Genomic DNA, 13,188 nt, shown 5'->3' with positions numbered 1-13,188 from the left:
TTAATAACTTGTATATCATCTATTTCACATCCTTATTTTTTCCCTTTCCTTTTATAAATGAAAGCTCTGAACAGAGGTTCACTGTTTTTCAGAAAAGCAAACTTCAATTAAATACATTTGGAAATGCTTCATGATATATCCTCTTCCTGGGGATTCATTTCAGCATACCTATGGTTCAGAAAAATTCTGGATTAAAGAAATCTAACTAATGTTGTTTAACTTAGCATTTTCCAAATTATTTAAACTGTAGAAAAGCACTGCCTGAGAGAATTTTCTATAGTGATAGAAAAATCCTATATCTGTGGTGTCCAATCTAGTAGCCATTAGCCACCTGTGGCTTTTGAACACTTAAAGTACAACTGAGAAATTGAATTCTTAATTTTCCTTAATTTAAATTTGAATCGAAATAGCCACGTGTGTCTAGTGGCTTTGTTTGTAGTGAATAGTGCAACTGTAGAGTCTTTTGAATTTTTCTGCTCATAATATTTTTTACAGTCTTACTGAACTATTATTCCACATAGGATTGACTACATAATTTGCAGAGCCCAAGCCAAAATGAAAACATGAGCCCCTTGTTCAAAAAGTAGGAAAAGAGTGTCTTTAAAGGTGCTTCAGTATAAAGTATTTCCCCCTTCTGTGCTCTATTGACTTGTCATGATATTTTTTCATTTGCTATTGTTCTTAGTAAAGGTAAAACTGTAAATTTTGTCCCAATTGGAAAGAAGGATTTGGCCATGAAGACTATTCCAGGCAGAGGAAACAGCATGGGCAAAGGTCCTGAGGAAGGAGTGAGCTTGGCATATTCACTGAACAGCAAGGAGGCCGGTATGGCTGGAACAGAGAGAGAGCAAGGGACAAAGAGAAAGGAGGTGTGTTTCCAGACATCAGCAGGGTCTACACCATGTAGAGTCTTGGCAAAAACTGATTTTTTTAAATTTGTGGTATAACACGCATAACATAAAGTTTACCATGTGAATCATTTTTAAGTAAGACCCCGAATAGCCAGGGGAATTTTAAAAAAGAAAACCATATCTGGGGGCATCACAATGCCAGATTTCAGGTTGTACAACAAAGCTGTGGTCATCAAGACAGTGTGGTACTGGCACAAAAACAGACACATAGATCAGTGGAACAGAATAGAGAACCCAGAAGTGGACCCTTACCTTATGGTCAACTAATATTCGATAAAGGAGGAAAGACTATCCATTGGAAGAAAGACAGTCTCTTCAATAAATGGTGCTGGGAAAATTGGACATCCACATGCAGAAGAATGAAACTAGACCACTCCCTTGCACCATACACAAAGATAAACTCAAAATGGATGAAAGATCTAAATGTGAGACAGGATTCCATCAAAATCCTAGAGGAGAACACAGGCAACACCCTTTTTGAACTGGGCCACAGTAACTTCTTGCAAGATACGTCCACGAAGGCAAAAGAAACAAAAGCAAAAATGAACTATTGGGACTTCATCAAGATAAGAAACTTTTGCACAGCAAAGGATACAGTCAACAAAACTCAAAGGCAACCTACAGAATGGGAGAAGATATTTGCAAATGACATATCAGATAAAGGGCTAGTTTCCAAGATCTATAAAGAACTTCTTAAACTCAACAGCAAAGAAACAAACAATCCAATCATGAAATGGGCAAAAGACATGAACAGAAATCTCACAGAGGAAGACATAGACATGGCCAACATGCACATGAGAAAATGCTCCCCATCACTTGCCATCAGGGAAATACAAATCAAAACCACAATGAGATACCACCTCACACCAGTGAGAATGGGGAAAATTAACAAGGCAGGAAACAACAAATGTTGGAGAGGATGAGGAGAAAAGGGAACCCTCATACACTGTTGGTGGGAATGTGAACTGGTGCAGCCACTCTGGAAAACTGTGTGGAGGTTCCTCAAACAGTTAAAAATAGACCTGCCCTATGACCCAGCAATTGCACTGTTGGGGATTTACCCCAAAGATTCAGATGCAACGAAACGCCGGGACACCTGCACCCCGATGTTTATAGCAGCAATGGCCACGATAGCCAAACTGTGGAAGGAGCCTCGGTGTCCACGGAAAGATGAATGGATAAAGAAGATGTGGTCTATGTATACAATGGAATATTCCTCAGCCATTAGAAACAACAAATACCCACCATTTGCTTCGACGTGGATGGAACTGGAGGGTATTATGCTGAGTGAAGTAAGTCAGTTGGAGAAGGACAAACATTATATGTTCTCATTCATTTGGGGAATATAAATAATAGTGAAAGGGAATATAAGGGAAGGGAGAAGAAATGTGTGGGAAATATCAGAAAGGGAGACAGAACATGAAGACTGCTAACTCTGGGAAACGAACTAGGGGTGGTGGAAAGGCAGGATGGCGGGGGGTGGGAGTGAATGAGTGACGGGCACTGAGGGGGGCACTTGACGGGATGAGCACTGGGTGTTATTCTGCATGTTGGTAAATTGAACACCAATAAAAATAAATTTATTATTAAAAAAAAGAGTAATATGGTTCCCAAAATATGGGAGGTAACAGTTCTACCTTCCTTTCCACCTTAATCTATACAAAGTGTATTGCACTCTGAGTGCTAAGGATTCAGACAAATTGGGTCATGTTCCAAAAAGAGGAAGCAGAATGCAGGAAGCAAGAATTTGTCTTTAAAGAACTAAAGATCTTTAGCCTAAAGAAGAGATGGTGCAGGGAAAAATAAAATTGCTTCTTAGATATTAAAAAACAAAAACAAAAACCCAGTGGCTAACAGCAGCAAGCATTTTCTCTCACGTACAGGCCCAGGGGTATGCCGGTTGGATGGGTTTCAGGCTGCAGGTCAGCCAGGGCTTTCCTCCAAACTTTGGATGTGGGTCTGCTCCACAGTTCTCAACCTTCTCTTGAAACAGCAACCCCCGGACCATGCTCTCCTCATGGTGGAACATAGGAGCACAGGAGAGGGGCAAGCACACAGCCCATTGAAAACTACTGCTCACCTTACATCTGCAGGCATTGCGATGATCAAAGCAAGCCACATGGTCTCAGTCAGTGGGCAGGGGTGTCGACTCCACCAACAGGGAGAGGAGCATGAGTATTTGCTAAATCATAATCCAATCTTATCTGGTGCTACGCTTTGGAGTTAATTTCCCAACTAGTTTTTCTGATTCTGTACCTGTGTGGTGCTATGAGAAAGATGAATATGAAGTTGCTGCCAAGTTCTCTGAATCTGGACTCTACCAGGAGGTTGTGTGTCTGTGGGTCTATTATTCAATATATCGGGAGGACTTCTTTGGAGAGCTGACTGACTCATCATATGCCACCATTTCTCTACAACACAGAGTAAAAGCGATCCTGGGAGGACAGTATGGAAAACATGGTGGTGTTCTTGGATGCTGGGACTCATGGTGCTCACTACCAGGCTCAGCAGGAGCTGTGGTATTGGTTCCTGGGCAGACACTCCTGCGTGCACATGAGCAGCAGTCAGACTCAGCATGCTTAAAATGAGACTTTCACACTCCTTGGCAGCCTATAAAATCCATGAACACTGATGTAATGGCTTCACTGTGTAGCATGACAAGATAGCTGTGGGACAGAAAAGACTTTGCTGTGTAGATGTCTCCAGGCACACCATGACAGAAGTCATCAAGAGCTCTTAGTCTTTTTTTTTTTTTGAAGTATTATAAAAAGAGAGTAGATTTTTTTGTTTGATTATTATTTGTTATTATAAACTCTATAGCAAGTGAGGAAGGTAACAATTGTCTACACTGTCTATGAAGAGATGTAAACTTTCCAGTTCAGAAGCCCTTGAAGGAGGGTTGGCTTTCACAATAGGAACTTTTTTTGGCTCTCAGGTTCCTAGGAGGAAAAATCCAAGGAAATAATTACATACTTAACATGCTTTGTTATATGTAATTTGACCTGGAGTATAGATACCACTGATTTACAAGTCACTGAGTTGTTGCACAAACATCTCTAGCTTTAGCACATTTTTTTTTGGATGCAAGTGTGGATGCTTTTGTCAAAGACCAACAAGTGCTTCAGAAATGAGGCAAATATCTGTCCCCGTGACAAAATATACAACCCCCATCCCCGATCTCATAAAACCAAAGGTTATGGCTGTACCCTGATGAGGTAGGACTACTATCACGCTGTTGCCCATACCTTAACCTAACTGTGGCAGCGGCCAGGATTGCTAATCTGCAGTTGATGCAGTGCTGGTGTCCAAAGGCATAATTACAAGTGCATTGTTGGATACGTTGTTATCAATGGTGGCTCTAGCTTCTGACTAGAGCATGAAAGTCCAGTTAATTCATTCTGTGGCTCTTGATTTTAGCCTTTGAGCTGATCTGCACCTGGAACAGAAGTTCTTAATTGGAAAGGGCTTCAGTGGATCCGTGAAGCCAATACATGTGTATGGAAAACTAGGGCACAGAAGTATTATGACATTTACTGAGAAGTATATCCACAGCTTTTAATAGATTCTCAAAGGGGTTGAGGACACGAAAAGCGCACGAACTACAAATTTAGAACATTGTTTATAAGGGAAATGGCTTTTCAGATCCAGAAAAACAACTTACAAACAGGCTTTTGGAAGCCAGCCTGTTGGGAGGGGGAGGGTTACAAATGCATCTTGTAATGATGAGTCATGCTAAAATATTATTTTATGAAAATTTCAGCAAATGTTTGGTTTGATTTTACTCTCAGTACAAATTGATCTTAAAGCGTTCTTACACTTCTTAACCCCTCTCCTTCTCGCTGACATTCTCCAAGGCACCCAGGGGCTCCAATAGCAGACATTTCTATGAAATGATTTATTTAGGCTTTTGTATTCCTAATCCCACATCTAAAATGTATCCAAGTCCGCAAAGGTCCTTTGGTCCGGAGAATCAACGGGTCAGAGGCAAGAGAGAGAAAGAGAATGTGCAAAGCTGCGGTTGAATGTGAAAAATAGAAGTTTGGGGCTGAGGACACTCTGTCAGAGAGTGACTTGGTTGATCTTTAGGGATTCGTACATAACTGAATTCTGAATAAACTCAGCCCTGACCCAGGCCTTTTTAAAGTTCAAAAAATCAAGGGCTAATTTTGTGTGTTCTTGCTGAATTTTCACATGGTCCCCGGTATCTGCTTCCAGCTGGAACTGGACGTGGAAATACTTATACTGAAATAACATTAGGAAGGGAGTCCCTGTGAGGTTTCTGATCACGCAGGAATGGAGAAAAACTGAAAGTCCCTAGAGACTGCTTCGTATATTATTTTCATCTTTTCTTCTGCTTCATCTTAAGAAAGTCTCTGGGCTGACAAGGATTTGTCTATAAGAGATTTTCTGGAGACCCATCAGCCTTAGATCTCCTTGGAAATCCCAGCATTAAAGAAGCTTACAATCAAGTGAGTTTATCTGCCTGTGAATCGCTCAAGCAATCATCCCTCCCAACAATGTTGGCATTTCCGGCGCTGCCATATTTTTGAGTTAACCTTTCTTTCCTGACAATGAATTAAGTGACGGTGATTTCTGACAAATTGAGTGAACTTTTCTTTGAAGGAGCAGCTGGAAAGTATGTTTCTGGTTTCTTTCAGGTTATGTTTCTGGTTTCTTTCAAAAAGCAATTTATGTATTTATTTTTGCATAGAATCTGCTAAGATTACCAGGAACCAGAACACATATTAGTCAAAATGTAAATACCAATTTTACATGACCCTAATATGGGATTTCTATATTCTAATTATTCGCATATGACATACCACAGCCAATAATCCCTTAAGAGTATATTCGTGTGGTAAGAGGGACTGCATATGGAGGAGCAACGAGTTTTAACAGAAGCAGCAGGAGAAAAGAAGCCAGATCCAGGCATCAGACCCCTGAGCTCTTTGCTTCTGCATTTACCTGCAGGGGTGGTGGGTCCTGTCAGCAACTTCTCTACAGGCCTAGGGCACACGAGAAAGGACAGAAGTGCCCCTTCCCAGCTCTGAAGTCTACTGTGAGTTGGAACCAGTTTTGTCTTGGGCTAAAGGAGACGGGGCACATCTATGTCATGCATTTTGCTTGTGTGTCATGCTGTGCTGTTTACCGAATACAAAACCAATTGACCACATTTTCACATTAGGTAGCGAAATTGTACTTCGAGAATATAATACTTTTAAAGGAAGAAACAGGAAGAAAAAGATACTTCCAGAAATCTCAAAAAAAAGAGAACTCCCAAATCTTAGCTAACTTGGGAAATACTTTTTCATATTTTCATTTTCCTAACAGATCCTAAATTAACTGAAAGAGTTTTCTGAGTGATTTCAGATAAACAAACAGAATATTCTTTTTTGAATATTCCGAAGTTGAACTCTCATATCATATTACAAGGTCTTCATGGGCAAACACTATATCTTGTTTATCTTCAGGTTACTGGATTTTTTTGTTTGTTTGTTTTGTTTTTAATTCCTCAGAGCTTAGCAGAGCACTGGCACATAGGAAAGGCTCCATGAATGTTCATTTCATTTGCTCAATTTGGTCAAATGGAGTTTACAGACTTCTAGGTTGTTTTTTTTTTTTTTTGACTTCCAGGGTTTAAGCTCAAATTTCAAGCATGAACATCTTTGAGCAAAATTGTTAAGTGGAAAAATGTGCCTCCAAAATCCACCCGCCATCCCTGTCACTGCGTACATCCCAGCTGCCAGTATAATTTTGCTTTTCCCTGGTTGAGATTTTGTCTTTCCATTGCAACATGATCACTAGGACTATTTCTCTCAATTAAGCAGTTTCTTGATAAATTGAGAGCAGGTCATGGTGATACAGTGGGGGAGATAGCCACATAACTTATTTGCTTTCAGCCCCTGGGAATAATACTTGTGGTAATAATACTTGTGGGAGATATTTTAGGGTGTGGTGCCCTGGGATCACAAATCACATCAAGCAGGAAATAGCCCGAGTTTTAGTCTTAGTTATAAGGACTAGAGAGGAAGCAACATAATACCCCTGAGACAACACAGTCTTTCCCCTCATTTTGCAGTTGGGAAAACTGAAAACTAGATCATAAATGACTATTAAATTTGACATTATGAGTTAGGGTCGGAGTTAGAAATAAAAATAAGAGACTGTACTAAACTTTCTACCATATTAAGTCTTTCTTACCCAATGATGTATAAATTAACTTGATTTACAACTCTGACTCTTTCTTTAGAAAATTGTAGTTATATTTTCCCATGATTAATATATGTAATAAGTAAATCCTGGCATATCCAGTTTTCTAATTCAGTATACATTATGATCATGAAGCTCAATAAGCCTTTTATAATTCAAATATGGTGACATTTTTTTTTTCTTTTTGAGGGAAATCATATTTGCTATGTACTAAATTTGGAGGAAATGTTTTTCTTCCACGTGTCTGTCATTTCACCCAAGTGTTTTTTTTTTTTCACCCAAGTGTTGAAGATTGGGTAATGAAATTTTTATTAGACTGTGACATTAACATAATATTTATATGGAAAGTCTTACTGATTTTTAAAAGCTATTCCAAGAGTATGTCTTTTCCACAAACTACAATTCATGTTAAATTCTTTTCGCATAATTTTAATATTCCAGCTTTTCCTCAGAAACAGTAGAATGCAAAAGGGTAAAACTGGACCACTTTCTTATACCATACACAAAAGTAAAGCCTAAATGAATTAAAGACCTAAATGTGAGATGTGAAGCCATAAAAATCCTAGAAGACAACATAGGCATTATTCTCTTTGCTATTGGCATCAGCAACTTTTTTCTATATATGTCTCTAAGGCAAGGGAAACAAGCAAAAATGAACTATTGGGACTACACAAAAATAAAAAGCTTTTGCACAGCAAAGAAAATTATCACAAATCGAAAAGGCAACCTATTGAATGGGAGAAGATATTTGCAAATGGTATATCCAATAAGGGGTAATATCCAAAATATATAAAGAACCCAACACCAAAAAATCAAATAATCCAATTAAAAATGAGCAGAGCATTTGAACAGACATTTTTCCAGGAAAGACACACAGATGGCCAAACAGATACACGAAAATATGCTCGACATCACTAATCATCAGGGGAATGCAAATGAAACCAAAATGAGCTATCATCTTACATTTGTCAGAATGGCTAAAATAAAAAGGACAAGAAACAAGGGTGCTTGGGGGCTCAGTTGTTAAGCAGCTGGTTCCTGGTTTCAGCTCAGGTCATGATCTCATGGGTCATGAGACTGAGCCCCAGGTCAGGCTCCATGTCAGCATGGAGTCTGCTTGAAGTTTTTCTCCCTTGGCCTCTCCCCCGACTTGTGCATGCACTTTCTCCCTTTCTCTCTCATATAAATAAACCTTTTAAAAAAGAGAGAGAGAAGAAACATAAGTATTGGCGGTGATGTGGAGGAAAAGGAACCCTCACACACTGTTGGTGGGAATGCAAATTGGTGCAGCCACTGTGTAAAATAGTGTGGAGGTTCCTCAAAAAATTAAAAGTAGAAATACCATATGATCCAGTAATTCAGCTATAGGGTATTTACCCAAAGAAAAGAAAAAACACTAATTCAAAAAGATATGCACCCTTTGTTTATTGAAGCGTTATTTACAATAGCTGAGATATGGAAGCAATAATCAATAGATGAATGGATATATATCATGTGAGAGATATATATATTATGCATATATATGTATGCATATCTTATATATGTGTGTATTCAGTCATAAAAGAGTGATATTTTGCCATTTGCTGCAACATGGATGGATCCAAAGGTATTATAACTGAAATAAGTCTGAAAAAGACAAATGTCATATGACTTCTCTCATTCACTTATATGTAGAATCTAAAAAACAAAACAAATAAAAAGCAGAAACAGATCCACATATACAGACCACAAACTGATTATTGCCAGAGGGGAGGGGGCTGAGGGAAGGGCAAAACAGGTGAAGGGGAGCAGGTGGTACAGGCTTCCAGTTACGGAATGAATATGTCACAAGAATGAAAGGAACAGCATGGGTTTAATGGTATTATAATGGCATTGGGTGGTGCCGGGGGTGGGGGGGCTACATTTGTGAGCACAGCATAATGTACAGAGTTGTCAAATCACCATGTTGTACCCCTGAAACTAATATAACATTGTATGTCAACTATATTTCCAAAAAGAAGCACAGAGTAGAATAAAAAACAACTATTTAAGTTATTTTTAAGTCTTTAACTTTGGGGGGCAAGCAGCTTTCTTCATAAACAATCTTATTAATTAGGGTTTATCAAATTTATCTAATAAAATTTATTTAATAATGCAATTTAAGATGCAGCAATATTCTAATTATATTTTGGGCGTGTGAAATAAAACAAAGGATAAACTTCCCCCACACTATCCCACATGGCAATGGCAATTGTTTAGGGAGGTATTTGAATATTTTTGATAAGAAGAATATGGTTTTGAAATCTGATTAATAAGAGAAATATCTGTATCACCTTTAGCACCCTTTATTCATGACTCTTTCTGCATGCCCTGGTCATACTTATTAAGTCAATAGATTAGGGCACTTAATGATTGGAAATATAGCACAGAAATATAGCTTTCTCCATATGTGTCATCAGCTGGCAATTCCAGATAATATTCCAGTGATTATAGCACATTTTAGAATAGATAACTTCTAAGACAAATTCCTAAGGACTTAGAGGGTAAATCCATCCTTGAGGAGTAATTCATCACTGAGGTTGGCTACTTCATGCCTGAAGCAATGGTTGACGCTTCTGTTTCACACAACTTTCAGAAGTGCCAAATTACACTTCTAGAGCCATGGAACCTCTGGGATTTCAGGGCATTCTTTAAATTCTTTTAAATTTAAAAGATTTATTTATTTTAGAAAGGGATAGAGAATGTGAGTGGAAGAAGGGGCAGAGGAGAGAGAATCCTCAAGCAGATTCCCTGCTGACTTCAGAGCTTGACTCAGGGCTCCACAAGGGGCTCAATCCCATGACCCAGGAAGGAGATCATGACCTGAGCTGAAATCTAGAGTCAGCCACTTAACCAACTGAGCCACCCTGATACCCCCATTCTTCTCTCTTTAACCTTAGCTGTTAGATAGAAAAACCCTTACATTCTGTGTCATATTGGATTCTGCATTAATGAACCCCACATGTGCTGGACTGTTTATGGCTTCAAAAGTAGGCAGAAAAAGAATGTTTGCTGCTGGTGAATGTGTTCTTAGTTAACTGAAAAATGTGATGATCTTTATATGTTGTGAATGATAGTATTGTTTCTAATTGACTTAATGCCAGTTTGTGGTTCTCAGTATTCATTTGCTAATTTAAACTCTGTGATTTCTGTGTGAAGACACTAGGGAAATACAAAAAAGCACGGAAGAACATTTAACCAGAAAATCCGTATCATAATAAATCTCCCAGTAACCTGTGTAACAACTGCTGTCTTAGTGTTTATGATACTTAAAAAAATTAAGTATGAAGCAACATCCATTGTCAGCAAACAAACCTGAGGTACTACCTCCATTAATTATAAATTTGGAAAATTATGCAGCCTATGTTGGGCATTAAAACATGTATTTAAAAATTTTGAATTGTGGTGTGTTCATCCTTTAGACAAAAAATTCTAGTCTCAACTACACACAAAGTGCAGAGAGAACATTGTTTTGGTGCATCAACTCGAAAGGCACTCGGTGTTCTATATTTCATAAGCAAATAATATGTATTGCAATGTATTCCAATAAATCTGGCACTCAAATTTGAACACTGACAACCTTTCCATTTAGAATCTTTGTTAGAAAAAATAAAAAGAAAATAAAACCTTAGACACAGAATCTTGTTCATTTTTGCATAGAAGGAGTTGTAGAAAGAGAAAGCCTTGTGAAAATATTTAATTACCTTTTCAAGCTAAACATGCATGAATGAACTTGCAACTTGGTTAGGTATTCAGATATTGAAAGTTATTGTGCAAGAAATGAGTGCCTATCTGGATAATCTCCCTATCTTAAGGTAGACTCATTAATTAATAACTTTAATTCTATTTGCAATCTTGCAAATAGAAATAGAATTTCTAGAATAGAAAAAGGAAATAGAATTTCCTTCCACTATGCAATCAAAATTTCCCTTAAAAATGAAAGAGGGAGGCAGATAGTGAAGTCAGAATGAGTCGATATAAGAACTTGATCAATCATTGCTGAATTTGAAGAAGAGGCTTTAAAGCCAACAAGTGTGGGGACCTTCTAGAAGCTGGTAAGGCAGGAAACAGATTCTCCTCTAGAGTCTCCAAAGAGGGATGCAGACCTGTCAACACTGAGATTTTAGCCAAGTGAGACCCATTTTGAATTTCTAATCTACAAAACTGGAAGATAATAAACTTGTGATGTTTTTGAGAAAAAAAGTAAAAAGAAAAAAGTCCATAGTGGAAGAAGGTAGCATGTAAAACTAGTCAAGGGGGAATATCCATGAGAAAATATCCTGGGGAAACTGAGAAATAGCTGGAGAACGATTATATGACAAGTTGTTCACATTTAGAGGAGAGGTTTTACCATCATACTTCTGCACAATAAAAGGCAGAATAATTTTCTCCTCTAGTTACTGGTTGTTGGGAGTGTGGGGCATACAGCAGATGAAGCTAAAAGTAGAATTTTATTATAATCCTTATTTGATGTCATCAGAAGAGATTTTTGCATATTTTTATGTGTCTTTTATTAAAATGAGAGGTATATCACTCAATCATCAGGACCTAAAAAAGACAAAAAGGACCTTTTAACATATTTTGTAACAAAGATAAACTAACAAGTCCTTTAAAAGCTGACCAACACTCATGTGAGGTGGATTTCTTACCTACTTGGCTACATGTCACAACATGACAACATTTTTTTTTCCATTTTCACACTTGCTTTTTAAAATTTGGAATCAGATTCCACTCTTGAGTCCTAACTTATGATCTATGCTGATACTAATTTTCTGTCTATAAAAGTTATTCTTTCACGCTTGTTGATACCAATGAAAATTTTATCAACCCCTTTTAAAAAGATATTCTTGATTTGATTCTTAAATTTATATAATGTGGATTATTTTTTAAGGATCAAAAGAAATACCATGTAGTAATAGTTTTTATTGTTCTGAACATTTTTAAGAGTCATTGCTAAGTGGCTTTTAGGAATGGTACTTTCCATGTAAAGAGATCTTTCTTTACCATAATATGTCAGAGAAGTTGAAAAGGTGATTGAATATTCTTTATGAAAATCACAAATGGTAGGGAATATTCATGTTTGTTGAAAAAAACTCTATTTTATTGATTGGTCCCCTTCTTCTAAGAACTTTTATAGAATCTGAATACTTGACATGAAGGAACACGATGTAGTTAGAAGAGCCTAGAGTTTGGACTCTAACCCTAGTACCAACACCAAATAACTGTAGTTTTGAGCAGGTGACTTGACCACTCTGAAGAAGCCAAAGTCTACAAATCTGAGAAACTTCCACCTGAGAATACCTGAGTAATTTACCCCTGAGCACATGCTAGGAAAGTCCTAAACAGCTGGACACTGTGATGAGGAATGGCTGAGACGAGGATTGAGTAATATTTATCACAGGAGGTGGTTCTAACAATGGCAAAACCAAAAAAATACATTCATGTATTTACTTATTTTATTCAATGAAAATTTGTTGAGCATTTACTATGTGCCATGTACTGAAGATCTAGTGATGAATAAGGCAGACAATAGTCTCATTCTTATAGACCTTGTGTTTAGTGGGGGAGGCAGAGAATAAATAAACGAAAAGAGAATTTTAGAGAGTTGATGAGTCATGAAATAACACAGGACAATGTTACAAAGTGGGAGGGGTGGTAGTGATGCTATTTTATTTTATTTTATTATTATTTTTTTTAGTGATGCTATTTTAGTTCGGTGTTTAGAGAAAACTTTTCAATGGATGTTTAAACTGAGAGATAATAAAAATAGTTAACAGTAAGGTGATCCAAAGATGGAGAATATAGATAGAGCAAGTAAGTACAAAAGTCTAAGATGGAAATAAGCTTGGCCCAGCTGAGCAACAGAAGACCAGTGTGACTGGAGTGTTGTCAGTTATGAGCAAAGCGATAAGAGAGATGCAATTCTAGAAGGAGGTAGGGGTCAGCATCTGTATTAAATACATCGTACTTGATGTCTCTGCTTGGATGTCTGCCATACATCTCAAACAACATGGCTAAAATGGAACCTTGATCCTCCCCTCCACACCTG

This window comes from Canis lupus, chromosome 11 (assembly GCF_048164855.1).
Source record: "Canis lupus baileyi chromosome 11, mCanLup2.hap1, whole genome shotgun sequence".
NCBI classification, from domain to species: domain Eukaryota; kingdom Metazoa; phylum Chordata; class Mammalia; order Carnivora; family Canidae; genus Canis; species Canis lupus.
This window is presented reverse-complemented; position numbering follows the sequence as displayed.